Here is a 16,448-nt window from a genome sequence, read left to right on the forward strand (position 1 = left end):
AGAGGACCAATTAGCTTCCACTAAGTTTTGTTCCACTAAATCAGCCAACTTTATTTTTTTTTTTTAATAAAATGTAATAGTCAAAAACATTTGTAGACCCTAAAATCATACATGTTGATACACTAATCCAATAAGCGAAACTGACACATTGTTGTGTGGGCCACTGAAGAGGAGGTACTGCTGGCCCACCACCAGAGGGCGCCCTGTCTGAAGTGCAGGCTTCAGGCACGAGAGGGCGCAGCCGCCTCCCATGGGCAGCTTGAGGTGACAGCTGTCACTCATTATTCATCTACCACCACATCCCATAAAAGCCGGGCAGCAACTCCACCTCCCTGCCGAGAAATCTTCTTACCTACAAGGTAAAACTCAGCCGTTTTTGGTGCCAAACGCACACAATTGTTCTGAATACTTTGCAGGCGTACCTGATAACTATCCGCAGCTGGAGGCTGGGGTTGTGGATCGTGAAGGAGACGACGTTCTTCGCTCCTCACACCAAACCGGATAAGTAGTCAGGCGCTGCACGTTTGTTGTTTCTGTGTTGGAGGTGGAGATTACCCACTAAGAAGAAACTGAACTGTTTTGCTGATTGTTTTGCTGGGTGTGCACACACCCACCATAAACTGTCTTTACTTCCTGCCAGCAGTACCAGATCTGACAGCTGGAGATGGTGGCCACCTGGGGACTCGGGACTTGGCGGCTCCAGTGTGCTCCAGATCCGTTGGCAGGGGAAATCGTGTGGGACCCGGCTCTTCTCTGGACAGGCATCTTCTATCCTCGAGCCTGCCCACACATCACCTTTGTATCATTGACTTTTTTTCCAAATCTACATTTGTCTGTATACCGTTGTGCACATTCCACAACATTAAATTGTTATACTTTTGACTTTCCATTGTCCGTTCATTTACGCCCCCTGTTGTGGGTCCATGTCACTACACTTTCCCAACACACATTGCACAAAGGCAACAATCATCACCTCAAGGAGATGGACGAGCAGGTCAAGTCAGAGTAATCAGATTATTCAAATTATTTTCCATGCGTATTTTTCTGATCCATTTGTAATCAGCGTGCGCACTGCAAAAACTATTATAATATGATGGCAGACGGAGTGAAAGCAGGAAAGTGTCAAATCACAGGCTTTTGTGTTATGTGTCGGACGCAGCCCGGAGAACCGACCAGCGTTTGAAGGACCCAGTATAAAATAAGCAGAGCACGGTACAAAGGATAACAGAGTTTAATGAACATAACAGTGCTGTGAAAAAATACAAACAAATAAGTGCGCGGTCTGGCGTGGCGGATTTGCGGTGTGCTCCCAGCAGCACAAAACGGTCCGGAGCCAGAACCAGTTCGGACCCAAGGACCCCGCCGACACCCCCCAGGTGGCCGCGACAAACCGAGTCTGTGAAAGAAGGAATCCTTATGTGAGTCCACACTCAACACACAGAGAGACCACTCAAAGGTGTACAAACAGCAAACACTTCCTGGCTTAATTGCAAATCAGCTTCCCACCCTGCAGGCATAGAACACCCTGTTCACAAAACTCCACTGCAGTGGAAGCTGATTTAAACGACCAACATACAGCTCAATATAATAAAGGTGTGAGGGACACCACATTTACTGACTGTATAAATGTTAGTCACAAAATCTAACGTACCTCAGGAAGTGTGCTGACGAGCGTGAGACCTCACCCCCTCCTCTTTCACAGACCATGCATCAAACCTGGACGTTCTCTGCATCCACTGATGATGAGATGGCTCTTGAGACGACGATCTCACCCGTCTGGTCACAAGGTCGAGTCTCTGGCAATTACACACTGTGTACTCCAGTCTTAAATGCCACCATGTTCCAATCCATGTAGATGCACCACAGCTGTGAGTCCTGACGAGCCGCAGGTGATCAGCCTCAGGTGATCAGGGTGAGGTCCTGATAAACTCAGCTACACAGCCACTCAGTCCCAAATGCAAGCCACCTGGAAGGAAAAACAAAAGACAGAAACAAAAAGGCAGCCAGGCCCCCCAGCCATACAACACTTTTGTGTCTGAGTTAACAGGCGCACGTCAGGCTGCGGTCCAAGTCTGAGCACGGTGTGAAAAAAATAAACGGTTGGTCTTTGAATCAGGGAAATGACTCCAGTCCTAATTTCCTCAAATTGCCGAGTGTCAGCGCTGAACTTTAATTTGTACCTCTGTTACTGTGCACGTCCAGACTACTGGGAGTTTTTAATGGAAATACATTGCAGTCAGACAGAACATTTTATCTGATGTGAGTGAAAAATCTGTTATACAAAATCTGTTATATATGGTGTTTATTAGATGGAAAACAATACAAAAACACTGGGACTTTTTTGTCTGGTGACTGCGAATAACTAGTTTACATGATGACGGTTTAGGTGAGTTTTACTGTACATGGGACTGAACAATAAATTTACCTCTCAAAACTTTGACGATGAAGTCAAATTTCAAAATTCAAATTTATTAATTTATATAGCGCCAATTCACGATGAAATCGTCTCAAGGCGCTTAAAAATTTAAAACAATAAAAAGACAACCATAAAATAATACAAGAATAAAAACACATAACACTAATGATAAAACAGGGAAAACAAATGAGTCTTTAAACGTGACTTAAAAGTCAGCTTCCATCCAACACGGCTGACTTTATTTTCCCAAATTTTTCTTCTGTTCAGATCTGAATGGAATCTGTACATCTTGAATCCCTTGCTGTGTCAAATAAATAAATAAAATAGCTGGATTTGCATGCAGACAAATAAACAGGGAGCGCTATTTTGGAACCAAGATAGCACCACAAGTCACATGACCATTTTTTTTCCCACTCGTCATGTCGCCACTCTCTCAATTAAGGCACTGTATGCTCTGCTCCCCCTCACTTCCTGTTCCTCCAGGTGCTGATTCCTCACACCTGCCTGCAATCATCACCAGCTGTTTTTAAACCCTGGTCCTGCCTCTTCACACTCATCAGAAATTCAGCTTTGTCTGCTTGGTACCTGGCCTCAGTTTGTCTGTCTGATGAACTCTTCTGATTCCTCGTATTCCCCATTGACTCTTTTTTTCCTCTCTGTCCTCAGCGTAGTAGTCAGCTCCGTCGCGGCCGCCTTGTGCTGGTCTTAGTTCTGGTTCAGTTGTCTTTATACCATTTGGTTTGAGAACTTACTCCGTCCACCTTTGGGTCTAGTCGGTGTCTCCTTCCTCCAGTGTTGTCCTCCTTGGATTTGTACATTTATCAATTCAAAATGTGTTCGCAAAATATGCCTCTCAAAAAAAAAAAAAAAAATGCCTCTGGTTTAGCCATAACATAAACTGGATGTTGAATGGAAACTAAATAAAATATTCAAATTTATTAATTTATATAGCACCAGTTCGCAATGAGATCACCTCAAGGCGCTTCACACAGCATAATAAAAACAGAGAAAACTGAATTAAAAATTTTAAAACACAATAAAAAGACAAAACCATAAAAGAACACAAGAATAAAAACACATCATAACACAATAAAACTAATGATAAAACAAGGAAAACAAATGAGTCTTTAAACGTGATTTAAAAGTCTCCACAGTATCCGACTGTCATATGTGTGCCGGCAGATCATTCCACAAAGCTGGAACAAGGTAAGAGAACGCTATGTGACCGGCAGACATTTTATTCACCCTGGGAACACTTAAAAGTCCTGCACCCTGTGAGCGCAGGGTCCGAGCTGGTACATAAAGGCCTTACCAGGTCAGCTAGGTCAGGCGCAAATTAATGAACAATTTAATAAGCCAATAACACAACCTTAAAATTGGATCTTGCAGCGACATGAAGCCAGTGAAGAGATGCCAAAATGGGCGTAATGTGGTCAAACTTTCTGCTTTGTGTCAAAAGTCTTGCAGCGCCATTTTGAACCAGTTGAAGACCTCCTAATGCTGGACTGTGGTAAACCAGAAAAAAAGAGCATTACAATAGTCCAATCTAGCAGGTCCACTACAACTGTTTCATTTCATTTTTTCATGTCACTATTTATGTGCATCTTGGTCATCATCTTATCTTGACAAGCAAAACATTTTTGGGAACCTCTATGTTTATGCTACAGCATATTAAAGCTTCAGCTCTTGGCTGTTTAGAAGGGTTTTAGAGACAAAACCAAGCTAAAGCTAAATTCATACAATAAAAGTTATTTGGTCTTGATAGCTTCATCTAATTGTTTTTGCTTTAATATTATCACAGATACATTTCACTTAGCTGATTAGCATTTATTGAAGCTTACTTTTACATTAGCTGTGCCCACCACTGCTAAAGGGTATCGGTGAGAAAATTCAGTCAGGAAATGAAGAAAACAGTAATTAATAGAGGGGAAATAAGCCACTAAAGCCAATTAATTAATTAATAACCCAAGCCAAATTTATTGGCACCTTTGGCTGTTGTAATCGTTTAGCATTTCAGCAGTTTATATATATATATACTCAACAAAAATATAAACGCAACACTTTTGGTTTTGCTCCCATTTTGTATGAGATGAACTCAAAGATCTAAAACTTTTTCCACATACACAATATCACCATTTCCCTCAAATATTGTTCACAAACCAGTCTAAATCTGTGATAGTGAGCACTTCTCCTTTGCTGAGATAATCCATCCCACCTCACAGGTGTGCCATATCAAGATGCTGATTAGACACCATGATTAGTGCACAGGTGTGCCTTAGACTGCCCACAATAAAAGGCCACTCTGAAAGGTGCAGTTTTATCACACAGCACAATGCCACAGATGTCTCAAGATTTGAGGGAGCGTGCAATTGGCATGCTGACAGCAGGAATGTCAACCAGAGCTGTTGCTCATGTATTGAATGTTCATTTCTCTACCATAAGCTGTCTCCAAAGGCGTTTCAGAGAATTTGGCAGTACATCCAACCAGCCTCACAACCGCAGACCACGTGTAACCACACCAGCCCAGGACCTCCACATCCAGCATGTTCACCTCCAAGATCGTCTGAGACCAGCCACTCGGACAGCTGCTGAAACAATCGGTTTGCATAACCAAAGAATTTCAATCAATCAATCAATTTTTTTATATAGCGCCAAATCACAACAAACAGTTGCCCCAAGGCGCTTTATATTGTAAGGCAAGGCCATACAATAATTATGTAAAACCCCAACGGTCAAAACGACCCCCTGTGAGCAAGCACTTGGCTACAGTGGGAAGGAAAAACTCCCTTTTAACAGGAAGAAACCTCCAGCAGAACCAGGCTCAGGGAGGGGCAGTCTTCTGCTGGGACTGGTTGGGGCTGAGGGAGAGAACCAGGAAAAAGACATGCTGTGGAGGGGAGCAGAGATCGATCACTAATGATTAAATGCAGAGTGGTGCATACAGAGCAAAAGAGAAAGAAACAGTGCATCATGGGAACCCCCCAGCAGTCTACGTCTATAGCAGCATAACTAAGGGATGGTTCAGGGTCACCTGATCCAGCCCTAACTATAAGCTTTAGCAAAAAGGAAGTTTTAAGCCTAATCTTAAAAGTAGAGAGGGTGTCTGTCTCCCTGATCTGAATTGGGAGCTGGTTCCACAGGAGAGGAGCCTGAAAGCTGAAGGCTCTGCCTCCATTCTACTCTTACAAACCCTAGGAACTACAAGTAAGCCTGCAGTCTGAGAGCGAAGCGCTCTATTGGGGTGATATGGTACTACGAGGTCCCTAAGATAAGATGGGACCTGATTATTCAAAACCTTATAAGTAAGAAGAAGAATTTTAAATTCTATTCTAGAATTAACAGGAAGCCAATGAAGAGAGGCCAATATGGGTGAGATATGCTCTCTCCTTCTAGTCCCCGTCAGTACTCTAGCTGCAGCATTTTGAATTAACTGAAGGCTTTTTAGGGAACTTTTAGGACAACCTGATAATAATGAATTACAATAGTCCAGCCTAGAGGAAATAAATGCATGAATTAGTTTTTCAGCATCACTCTGAGACAAGACCTTTCTGATTTTAGAGATATTGCGTAAATGCAAAAAAGCAGTCCTACATATTTGTTTAATATGCGCTTTGAATGACATATCCTGATCAAAAATGACTCCAAGATTTCTCACAGTATTACTAGAGGTCAGGGTAATGCCATCCAGAGTAAGGATCTGGTTAGACACCATGTTTCTAAGATTTGTGGGGCCAAGTACAATAACTTCAGTTTTATCTGAGTTTAAAAGCAGGAAATTGCACAAACTGTTAGAAACTGTCTCAGGGAAGCTCATCTGCATGCTCGTCGTCCTCATCGGGGTCTCGACCTGACTCCAGTTCATCGTCGTAACCGATTTGAGTGGGCAAATGCTCACATTCGCTGCCGTTTGGCACGTTGGAGAGGTGTTCTCTTTACGGATGATGCGAAGGAGATGTGTTGCACTGCATGAGGCAAATGGTGGTCACACCAGATACTGACTGGTATCCCCCCCCAATAAAACAAAACTGCACCTTTCAGAGTGGCCTTTTATTGTGGGCAGTCTAAGGCACACCTGTGCACTAATCATGGTGTCTAATCAGCATCTTGATATGGCACACCTGTGAGGTGGGATGGATTATCTCAGCAAAGGAGAAGTGCTCACTATCACAGATTTAGACTGGTTTGTGCACAGTATTTGAGGGAAATGGTGATATTGTGTATGTGGAAAAAGTTTTAGACGTTGAGTTAATCTCATACAAAATGGGAGCAAAACCAAAAGTGTTGCGTTTATATTTTTGTTGAGTATATATATATATATATATATATATATATATATATACTCTAGAGCGGATATTGCCATTCATTAAAGCAGCCATTAACAATCAGCATCTGCCGCCATCTTGGGCAAGGGACTGAATGACCCACAATGTAATCGACGCACCATGCTTGTTGTATACAAAAGTAGCAGAAATGTTTTAGGACAGGGATTCTGTCTATGAATTTTTGTTTGTGTTTAATATGTGTATCTTTTTGCGTGTTAATAGAACATAATTTTATGTAAAAACACTTTTAGTGGAAAGCAACAGCAGTTGGCACCAAGTTAATCTTGTGTCAGTTCTGTCATTCACATTATGTCTTTGACAGGAGAGAATTGAATGCAATTATATTTTAATTAATTATCATTTTTACAACAAATACAGTACCTGTCAAAGGTCTGGATACACTCCCATTCAATTGAAAGGGAAAGTGTTTCCAAACTTTTGAGGGGTAGTGTAAGTAGCATAATTACTGATGGTTACTTATTCTGTTTCAAAATAAAATTACACGTAATCATCCAAAATAAAATTACATGTAATACTTTCTTAAGAGAATGAGGTTGAGTACAGTTTCTAAAAATCCCTGTTAGTGTAACTTAAATGGGAACTACAGCTAAAAACTACGTTTTTTAAAATCTTGTATCTATGCTTAAATACCATCTCGCTTTTGGAAAATAGTGTCTCCACTGGCGCACGGCTGATATTATGTTTGTTTTATAATCACTGTCAAGCATCTTTATGGATCCTGTGGTTTGGATATTTGTAGAATTTCCACAGCCATCAGATGGTACATTTTATGCAATAAATTTATCTGACTTGAGTTGTACATCTTGGCATTGCTGTCAGTACGACAGAGGGCCACACAATTGAGACAGTCCTTCTCCCAAGATGGTGGATGAAAATGTACAGTGCATCTGGAAACTATTAGCCTTGTTCCAAAATGGAGTAAATTCATTCTACTCACAACACCCAATAATGACAAAATCATCTTTCCCTCATTCCTGACTAGTCTCCCAAATTCCAGTCATTGAAAAAAAAAAATCCCCACAGCATGTTGCTGCCACCACCATGCTTCACTGTAGCGATGGTGCCTGGGTTCCTCCAAACATGATGCCTGGCATTTGCATCAATGAGTTAAATCTTTATCTCATCAGACCAGAGAATTTTGTTTCTCATGGTCTGAGAGTCCTTCAGGTGCCTTTTGGCATATCCCGGGGGCTGTCGTGCCTTTTACTAAGAAGTGGCTTCCGTCTGGCCACTCTAATGTACAGGCTTGATTCGTGGTTTGCTGCAGAGATGGTTGTCCTTCTGGACGGTTCTCCTCTCTCCACAGAGGAATGCTGCAGCTCTGACAGAGTGACCATTGGGTTCTTGCTCATCTCCCTGCCTAAGACCCTTCTCCCTTAAATGCTCAGTTTAGTCGGACAACCAGTTCTAGGAAGAGTCCTGGTGGATCCGAACTCCTTTCATTTATGGATGATGGAGGTCACTGTGCTCATTGGGACCTTCAAAGCAGTAGAATTTTTTCTGTACCCTTCTCCAATTTTGTGCCTCAAGACAATCCTGTCTCAGAGGTCTACAGACAATTCCTTTGACTCCATACTTGGTTTGTGCTCTTACCTGCACTGTCAACTGTGGGACCTTATATGCAGACAGGCATGTGTCTTTCCAAATCATATCCTGTCCAATCAACTGAATTTACCCCAGGTGGATTCCAGTTAAGCTACAGAAACATCTCAAGGATGATCAGTGGAAACGGGATGCAACTGAGCTCAATTTTGAACTTCACAGCAAAGGCTGTGAATACTTAAGTACATGTGATTTCTTCGTTTTATTATTTTAGATAAATTTGCAAAAAATCTCAAAAAACTTTTTTCATATTATCGTTATGGGGTATTATAATTATATTATTTCTTCTTATATATATATATATATATATATATATATATATATATATATATATATATATATATATATATATATATATATATATATATATATGCAAAAAAAAACTTTTTACATGGTGGGGTATTGTGTGTAGAATTTTGATGAAAAAAATACTAATTTCATCCATTTTGGAATAAGGCTGTATAATAAAATGCAGAAAAAGCGAAGTGCTGTGAATACTTTCCGAATGCACTGTAGATGAAAAGAGCTTCATGTCAACTCTAGCATCTATTCATCACCATAGGTTAGTTGTACCCACCACTGACTCCAGTGTACTTCATAATCACCTCTGATCTTTACAGTTGTTCAGACTTTCAAACTCTAACTTGCTCTATTTTTTACTTTTATTTTTTAAGTTCATAAGGTATCCCAGAATCCATGGATCCTTTGCCAACAGCACTGCAGCCCGCTCCCTGCTGACATAACTGAAAACCAGCCAGTATACTACAGATTCAATGGCCCGTATCATTGCAGCAATAGCCTATATGGTCCATAAAATCAAAATTTACATTCAGTGATGATGTGGCCCTTAGCTTATGAATGTGTTATTATCACACGGTGCAATTTATGGCAATGCACACGTAGTCCTTCCACGGTAGATGAAGATAATGTGCACATAAATCTGTATCCATGAAACAAAAATCAGGAGTTATTGAGAACTTATTTCAGAGATTGTGTTAAGTTTAAAGTCAGTGTATGCAGCCTGCTACATCACTGCAGCGAGTGTTCCAAACAACTCCATGGAAATGATCAATTTTTAAAAAGTATGCAGCTGATTGTCAGTCTGTGGCAAGATATTTGTAAATATTTTCATGCTTGTGCTTGCAGAGAAATCTGTCAGAAAGTTTTACAAATAGAGGTACATAGTGAAGAGTTATGTGTTCAGAAAATCCAAATCATTGCAGCAGCAGCATGGAAATGAAATATTTGAATGACAGCTCTGGTGTACTATTGCAGCTGTGATAACAACAAGAGTCACTCATTAGTAATTGTTCTAACATAAACCCACACCCTGCATCCTCCATACAAAAACAAGAGGCACTTGGGGTGCATAGTGTGATGTCGAAATACTGAGATCAAGTGATGACTATAACATGTTAACATGTTATTTGTTTTTTATTTATTGAAGACATGATAGGTTCCTGCAAAGTATTACTGTCAAGTCACATTGGAAAAATGTATTTGTGCTGCATTCTGTGTTGTCACATGCACCACCACCTCACAGAACCACCCCAGATCTCAGTTGATAACCACTCAGGAAGACAGAGGTTGATTCCTATCCCTCAGAGTAGACAACTCCCAGCTACAGCCATGTGTTATGTTTGGTATCTATGTGGCCTCATCCACTCACTGTGGTCCTCAGTAAGAAAGCAGCTTCTGTATTGTGATCTGTCTGTGTCTTTTGTCCTTGTGTTAGTTGTCATTGTAGTCTGTCCCCTGTCTGTATCTTTTATTTATGGTATTTTTCTGTTTGCACACTCGCCTTTTTTCAGTTCTACCTTAGTTGTTAGTCTTGTTCTTTGGTTTGTGCATTTTTGTTACCTTGTGGTTCCCTTTTAGTTTGGTTGTTGATTGTGCTATGTGTTTGTTTTCTGTACACCTCCAGAGTTCCTTGTGGGTTGGGTCTCTTAGGGAATAACCTTGTTGTGTCTGATGATTTGCAGACATTAATGCTGGATTTTTACGGTGGCAAATTGACTTTTACCAGCGACGCATTAGCAGAGCTGGTAAAAAGAAGTTTTACCGCCAATGCGTTAGCGGAGCCAGTAAAAGTCAATTTGTGACCGTAATCCAGCATTAACATCCGCAAATCATCAGACACAAGGGGGTTATTCCCATTCTAATCCAATTCCAACATTTGCACGGTTTATTTTTCTGTAAGTAATTCGGTCAGTGCGTCGTTGTCAAAGGGTGTGGTCTGCTCCTCAAAGCTTACCGTGCAGTAGCGTCTTCATGCCAAACTGGAAATTCTGTGACCAAGCACACAGATTTCTCCATCTTGTCAGCTGCATTTAGTTACATCCACGGTAAATCCATAAATCAATCCAGTTAAATTCATAAATCCACGCAGTTTGGCATTGTCCTCGCTGCACTACTTTGTCGCTCTTAGGTGACAGTGCAATTATTTATATCTGCATAGCAACACACACGCCATACTCTCACATGCGCCACTAGCTCCAACGAGAGCGCCACGCTGAACAGTGTGCACGCGCAGTCCACAGAGGTCAATATAACAACTCATTATCTCATTATTAACCTCTGTGGCGCGGTCAGGGTGAGTATTAATTCATTAAATGTGAAACAGTTTTAATATTTTCCACCCTTTATGCAATATTTTATAGTCTGAAATCTCACACGATTAACCAATCATATTCGCGGAACAAATGTAATTGGATTAGAATTTGTCTTTGTCAGTTTCTGTGTGTGGTTGTAGCCGTGTCTTTGTCATCCGGTCTCCCCCACAGCTGCATTACTTTCCCAATCACACTACTTGTCACTCATCTGTTTGTTTGAATCACTATTTTAGCACTATACTGTTCTTCATTGCTTTGTTAGTCTATTCTTTGACACCTTCGGTTAATTTTGCTATTTGTGACATCTCTGTCTTGGTTAGCACGTCAAACAGAGCACCGAGGATATTATCTCCACCTTTTTGATTGATCTCAGCTTGAATCCCATCTGTGCCGGGGTCTTTGTTGCTTGCTGAGGACTTCACTGTAACTTTTACTTCATCAGGAGTGAGAGGTTCATCTGCGCTTGACTGGATGGGACAATGGGGGACTCTTCAGCAACAGATCTTTGGTTTAACAACCCCTCAAAGTGTTCTTTCCAGCAGTGCAAGATCTCATTCCCTTCAGTGAATACTGTGGTGGCATCAGCAGATAGGATCAAGTTTGAATGAGGTCTTTGCAGTCCGTAGATCGCTTTTAGAGATTGGTAGAACCCTCTGATATCATCTTCATCAGCCATGCATTGGATTTCTTCTACTTTGTTGTCCCACCATGTGTCTACCATGAGTTGGAGTTGTCTTTGGAGTGTGGCCTTGCTCTGTGTGAAGATTTCATTACCTCTGGGACAGTCTGATTTAGCCATGTAGGACTGATGGGCCTTCCTCTTCTGCTGAATGAGTTTATTGATGGCATCATCATTGTCATTGAACCAGTCAGCATTCCTCCATTTTGGGTGGCCAGGTTTCTTTCTTCCTAGGCATAGAGGCAAGACTTGAAGTTGGCCCATCTCTGTTCTGTGGTGATGATATCACTTGTATTGCAGTTGTAGCAGAATCCAGATGACAGCCCTGCTTTTGGTGCTCTGATCTTGTGCTAACCAACATATGGGAGAAGAAGATCACTCATGTTTACAAGGACACCTGCATCATCCCAAAGTACAAGAAGAATGTAAACATTCAAGTCCGTGGTAACCACTGAGGCATCTCACTCCTGTCTGTTGTAGCAAAAGTACTTGGCAAAGTCATCTTATGCTGAATGAAACCCATCCTAGCTGCAGTTCTCCCAGAATCACTGTGCGGATTCTGGACCTTAAGATCAGCAGTTTACATGAGCTTCATGACAACTGCTTGGAAGAAGAGACCAGACAAAAAAGCCAGCATTGTGAGAGTAGAGTCTCCTCGCTTGTTTCAACAGCTCTCGGCTCTCTCACCTGTTCCAACTGTGGCAGGATCTGCCATCACCGCATATGACTGCACTCGCACTAAAGACATTGCGGTCCTATTCAGCAATTTTTTTCAATTTATTTTCATTTATATAGCGCCAAATCACAACAGAGTTGCCTCAAAGCGCTTCACACAGGTAAGGTCTAACCTTACCAAGCCCCAGAGCAACAGTGGTAAGGAAAAAACTCCCTCTAAGGAAGAAACCTCAAGCAGACCAGACTCAAAGGGGTGACCCTCTGCTTGGGCCATGCTACAAACATAAATTACAGAACAATTCACAGACAAATATACAAGAAATGCTACTGGCACACAGGACAGGAGGATCGCCAACACAAATACAACTCCCATCTCTGGATGGAGCTGCACCTTAAACAGAGAGAAAAAAACAGAATCAGAAAGCATCAGAAAGACAAAAAATACTGTATAATTTGCCAGCATTAATCAACAAGAAAAACAGAGAAATACTAAGGTGATCGCCGGCCACTTGCCCTAAGCTTCACTAAAAGACCCAGAATTTAGGTAAAGTTGAGGCCGTGGCACGCTCTGTTTACTAATAAAATTAATTAAATGAATTAAAATGAATTAGTGACAATGAATGACAGCCGGTGATGATGTCATGGTACTAATTGGCTTTTGTCTGACCCCAGTTGTTTGCTGCCTTCCACTACCTGTGTTTTTGTTTGAGTTCCACATTTACTCCTGTTGTGCTTATTTGGACTGCTTCTGTTTGTTGGGACTGAACTTCTAAACTGGTAAATAAATCACCTTTGTTTTCCTTTTACATCCTGTGTGGTTACTGCCTGCATTTTGGGTTCATTCTGTAACTGATTACACAACACTTGTGCACCTTGCTACGGCTTTCTCCCCACCCACCTTTGCCAACAGTGGCTATAACACACTTTCATATATACAGCATGGCAGGTAGGTGTTGATATGCACAAGCAGGCAGAGTGCACCTGTGTTGCGAAACCACTTTTGTCAGGTACAGATGACTGTTGTACTATTTGTACAGCAGGAAACAGACCTGGGCTTTAGTCCTGGTTTTGGTGGTCTGTTGACAGAAGATATCAACTCGTCACCTCTGTATCTAACAACACCTCATTTTTAGACCAACATACACACAGGAGTGCAAGTGGTATTGTTATTTAGAGCAGTGGTTACCCACCTTTTTTCTTCAGAGCACCCATACTTGTACCTAAAGCCCAGGTTACACATAGATGGTTTTGTCGGCGTGTAGTACGTAGACCAAAGTTTGCGGTAGTTCCAGCTGTTTTCGCGGTGGAAAGGGGCAGAGCATTTCGCCGGCGTTTTGAGCACCATACTAGCCGCAAATACGCGGATAAAACACCACTAAATCCGCCGAATAAAGCGGCGTTTTGACGCCGTAGCATCCGGCACACATCAGGCAACGGGGGTTAATACCCAGTTCTATCCTTTACAATCACAGGTTAAGACGCGCGTGAGAACGGCGGTGTTCTGCTGCCGCTGATAATGCCCTGTGTATCGCTGGATTTATCCAGGCAAATCCTGCGTTACTCCAGGAACTTTTGCATATAGGCACCGCCCCCAGAGTATAATAGGCTGAAACAACTGTCACTGCAGGGGGAGGGAGATCATACTCAGCCTTTTATTCTCCTTCCTTTTCCCCTCCTCAACATGTTGCTCGTCTCCACCACAGGCCTCCTCTCTGCTTCTGAACCAGACCTCTTGGTAAGTCCTTGCCGCTGCCAATTTTCTTTTAGGAGGCATACTGGAGCTTCTCTGCAAAAATATCTGGAGCTGGCTGCGAGTGAGAGGCCTGCATGCAGCGCGCTAGCGTTTTTATATTGACCGCTGCCTATCGGCCGTTTGGAACGGCATACTGTCCGCTAGTACCGCCGTTTTGTCTGCCTCTGTCGCCGGTTAAAACGCCTTTGAGGATGCCGATGTGGGCTCTATCGCCGTTTTACACGTTGTTGGTTAGGGATACAATGCCGGCCATCAATTATGGCAGTGTAAACTGCAGCACTACAGGAAAGGGCAGGATGAAACGGTGATTAAAAAGTATCAAACGCCATTGTTCGCGTTGTCTCCGTTGTCACGCAAATTCTCTGGGAGCGCTCCCGGAATTATTCGACATGTTGAATAATTTTTTTGACGATTCCCGGTAAAGCCGGAATTAAGCCACGCCCCCTAGTGCCGGCATTAACAACGGCGTTTGATCCTTAAGACGGCCAAAAACTCTTCCGGGACGCTTCCGAGAGCTCTTACCGTCTATGTGTAAATGGGGCTTAAGAGGCTTAGTACCACCAACCACCCCCCCACCCCCAACCACCAACACCAAAAACAATAAAGTGATTCTGGAATGAATCACTTTATCAGTCCTCACTTTGTCCTTACTAATCCCTTGTACTTTCTGAATTACTCTATCTACATCGTCCATCCTTCTCTCCAACTCATTTTCTTCATTTAGCAGTTCCTAAGAATATTCCCTCCACCTTCTCAACACACTCTTCTTTTATCTTAGCACATTTCCATCTGTCACCTTTATCACACTAACCTGCTGCACATCCTTTCCGCCTCAGTCCCTTTGTCTGGCCAGTCGGTATAAGTCTATTACTCCTTTCTTTTGTGTTTCACTTCATGTACAGCTTGCCGTAGGCCTTTACCTAGGCCTGTTACACTTCTCTTTTGACCTTAAACCGCATCCCTTTGGACTCCTACCTACTTTCTTCATCTCTCTGACTATCCCAATTCTTGTTCGCCAACCTCTTTGTCCTTATGCTTTGCTAAACATCTTTGTTCCACTAACAAGTCTCCTTGTCTTCCTTCCACCGTCCAGCTGTCACACCCAGCACCTTCCTAGCTGTCTCCTTCACCACATCATTGAAGTCCGCTCCAGTCACCACTCTTTCATGTTTGGGTTCACTCTCCACCACCTCATCAAACTCATTCCAAAAATTCTTCTTCCTCATTGGTCTCACAGCCTACCTGTGGGACATATGCACTCATGACATTTATCATCATCCCTTCAATTTCCAGCTTAACGCTCATCACTATGTCAGACATTCACTTCACCTCCAGCACACTCTTAACTCTTTCTTTTAAATGACCAAACACATTTCTTCTCCCATCCACACCATGATACAACTTGAACCCACCTCCTATGCTCCTGCTCTTACTTCCCTTACACTTTGTCTCTTACACACACACACACACACACACACACACACACACACACACACACACACACACACACACACACACACACACACACACACACACACACACACACACACACACACACAGTATATCTACCTTTCTCCTCTCCATTATATCACTTAACTCTCTCCCTTTACCAATCATATTGCCAACATTCAAAGTCCCGACTCTCACTTCCACCCTTCTTGTTTTCCTCCTCTCTCTTATGTTCCCATCTTCATCTTATTCATATTTTGTAACAAATTATTAGTATTTACTTATTTGTATTTCAGATTTACTCTGGATAATATTAAAATGTATGCAATTGAGTAATTTGATAAATTGATGTTATTTTCTTAAAATAGAAAGTGTGTGTGTGTGTGTGTGGGGGGGGGGTTCTGTTGCTTCCAGCCCCCCACTTCCACCACCTATGTCTCTCAATACATTGTGCATTCTTTAAAGGCCCCTTCACACATAGTGTAAATTTGGTTGAATTGCGCATAAAGTGGATATGAAGCAGTAATTGTATGCAAAACGTGTAAAATCATCCCTGCCTCTAGCGCCTCGTACACCTGTTGCTACAACTATTTGCGCTCACCAGTGGCTGAAGGGCAGAGTATGCGCTGTGAGAGCCCGCTGAACCCTCTGGTGGCAGGTGTTGGTCAAATTCCAACTGACACACATTAACATCTAACACTGCTCGTTTGGCACTTAGAAAATGTGTGGCCATTCATACTATCATCACAAAAACAGTCAGCAGACAATCACTGTCGAGCTGAATGTAAAATTTGTCTAAGTGCCCCCACTACTGTGGAGTTGCCGAGTGCACATGTGGCGCGCCAGAGTGTCGGCTCCCCCCACAACACATGTGCGTGTATGTCATGCGCTCTCCCCCCCAACACTTGCATGCATGTGG

Source organism: Thalassophryne amazonica, chromosome 9 (assembly GCF_902500255.1).
Source record: "Thalassophryne amazonica chromosome 9, fThaAma1.1, whole genome shotgun sequence".
NCBI lineage: Eukaryota > Metazoa > Chordata > Actinopteri > Batrachoidiformes > Batrachoididae > Thalassophryne > Thalassophryne amazonica.